The sequence below is a fragment of the Gossypium hirsutum genome, chromosome A02 (assembly GCF_007990345.1).
Source record: "Gossypium hirsutum isolate 1008001.06 chromosome A02, Gossypium_hirsutum_v2.1, whole genome shotgun sequence".
NCBI classification, from domain to species: Eukaryota; Viridiplantae; Streptophyta; class Magnoliopsida; order Malvales; family Malvaceae; genus Gossypium; species Gossypium hirsutum.
This window is the reverse complement of record NC_053425.1, coordinates 79,268,031-79,271,098: the sequence shown is the minus strand read 5'-3', so window position 1 is coordinate 79,271,098 and position 3,068 is coordinate 79,268,031.

Below are 3,068 nucleotides of genomic sequence, written 5' to 3'. Positions count from 1 at the left end.
AGTTGAGTCCGAGTTCGTGAGATGTAACTAGGCATCCAAGTTCATTGAGTTAAGTCCGAGTTCACTTATGGATGCGAACGCCCGAGCTCGTTGAGTTGAGTCCGAGTTCACTTATGGGCGGGTTACATGGTAGCTTGGCTACATAATTTCCACAGGTTATTGAGTTTGTCTAGCTTCGGGTATGGCACTCACGTGCATGAAATTCGTGTATCCAAACTATATTTCGATTGTGTTCAACGGGTAAAATTCTAGTGAAATGGAAGAATTCTCGAGATGAAAGTGACTAGTTGGTAAGTGTTGTGGAATGAATACTTTGTACAGGTATGTACTTAACCTTCGGGTTGAGACTTCAATATAACAATAATATGGTAAGATCATGAATGAGAAATATGATATGAATGTTTTGGTGATATTGTGCAAATGTGGACTTCGTATTATTGCATGGTTATGTTACCTGCTATTTACATGTGAACTTACTAAGCATTTATGCTTACTCCCTCCCTTCCATTCCTTGTAGTTTTGACAAGCTGGCTTGGAGATCAGGACGGTCGGAGGCACGCTCATACTATCAACGGATCATCTCGGTATAATGGCTTGCATATTTTGGGAATATGACATGTATAGCATTATAATCCTTTTGTGTATATAATCTTATGATATGGTGAATGAGTGATGTGGAAATGCTTGTTGATGATTAGCTATTGGATGGCTAATCAAAATTTATATTTAATGTTATGTATACTTAATGTATTACCTACTCCATGGAAAACCATAAAATGGTGAAATTGGCTATAAAACAGTGTCATACAGCAACAGTGACATGAATTTGAAAAATCACTAAAAATAATAAAAATAGAATTAAATGATGAATAAGTTATAGAATCGAATCTTCATGAGTCTATTTTCATATGGAAGAAACGAAATAGGTAAATGAGTTATATTTTATGAGATATTTAAATTTTCGTAGAATAGGGTCAGAGCGATCTTTGAATCCCCTGTTTTGGCTTTAAAAATTTACCATAAATTGTAAAAAACCAATTAGGAGTTTTTCCTTACATGTATGAAATCCTTATTGAGTCTAGTTTTATGAGAAACAAACGGCATAGTCATTGAAACCCGGTACAGGGAGATATCTGATTCGTAATACACAGGGGTTAGAGTAGCCAAACCTTGAAACAGGGGAAACATTAACTAATAAACTGTACTAATTGGCCCAATAAAAAATTCTAGAAAAAATTAGTAAGTATATATATGAGTCTAGTTTCAGTTAAAATTTATTGATCTTGATTTCGAGTTTCAGAACTCGAGATATGAATTTTTAAGCGACTGTGATGCAGTTAGCCAACTTGTCTGGAAATTTTAAAATAAATTGTATCAATTGTTTAATTAATGATTTAAGTTTAGTAACACCTCAAGCTCAACTCTGGCGACGGTCTCGGGCGTGAGGGCGTTACATGTTATTATCCCTATTCAAGACTAATAACGTCTAATCCCTAGATTGAATAACCGAGACTTCTCTCTAATTAACACTCTAGGGTTGCATTAACTCGATCTATGGATCCCCTAATTAGGTTTCACCCTAATCCGGCAAAATCTTGTCACCCTATGTCTAGGCGCGCAATCAACTCCTCTTAATTATGACAAATGTACTCTTAGACAGGGTCTATTCCTCCTCTAAATAAGAGTTTGTCTTGAATCAGCATCCTGGGATATCAAAACAAGAATTAAGACTAGATAATTAAGAACAAGTTAAATATTTATCATACGATTCAGAAAATAATAACAAGATTCGTCTTAGGTTTCATTTCCCTTAGGTATTTAGGGGTTTTAGTTCATAACTAAATAAAAAAACATCTCAGAAGAATAAAGAATACAAAACATAAAGAAAACCCAAAACTCCTAAAGGGAAATTGAGGAGAGATCTTCAGTCTTGATGATGAATCCGGCTTTTGAGATGGATCAATTGGCTTCCTTAGAGTAATTCCTTACCCCCTATTCTCCGTCTCCTTTTCTTCCTCCTCTAAGGTGTATTTATAGGCTTTGGAATGCCTAAAAGCCCTCAAAATTAGCCTTTTCCGAATTGGATTCAACTTGGGCTCGGCAGGGACACGCCCGTGGCACACGCCCGTGTTTGATTACTTCTGGCAGTGTTCGAGTCTGCCAAATGGACACGGCCGTGTGGTCTACCCGTGTGAGGAGGTCTAGGCCATGTTGATTTCATATTTTGGCCCATTTTCTCCGTTTTTGGCCTATTTCTTGTTCCTTTCGCTCTCCTATGCTCTCCTAAGTGTAAAACATGAAATTAAAGCATTAGGAGCATCGAATTCACCAATTCTAATGGAAAATCATCCAGAAAATGCGTTAAACATGGGGTAAAAATATGTATAATTTACGGTTTATCAACTCAAACATAACCAATCATACAAAACTGGGCCATAAAATTTTGCCCAAATTAAAACCATTTATACGCAGCATATTGTCCCTTATACGGGCCCACGAGGCCCAAAACATGCATTAGGTGTGGTTCGGGACTAAACCAAAAACTTTCAGAACTTATACAACACTAAAAGAAATTTCTTATTTCGAAGGGTCACATGCCCATGTGGGTACACTGTATGGTGACACACGCCCGTATGGCTTGGGACACGACCGTGTCCTCAGCCCGTGTAACTATCTGTTTATGATGTCATCAGCAAACTAGGGTTACACAGCCAAGTCACACGCCGATGTCCTGAGGTCGTATCCTTTACACGGCTAAGACACATGGCCATGTCTTTGCCCATGAGGCCAAGAAAATGGCTATTTACCAAGCTATTTGCCACCCTTAATTGCACAAACACATACATGACTTCAAAGGCACTTAACATGGCACAATTGAGCACTTAAACATGCACAAACAAGACATGATCATGATCATTTCATCTTTATTTATACATGCATAAGACTTCATATTTGGTCAAGCCCAAACTTACCAATTCTCATGCATTAAGAATTATAGGTTTACTTCCATTTTACACCTTTAGACCTTAGTTATCATCATGCCAACACATCTCAATTTAGCCATTGAA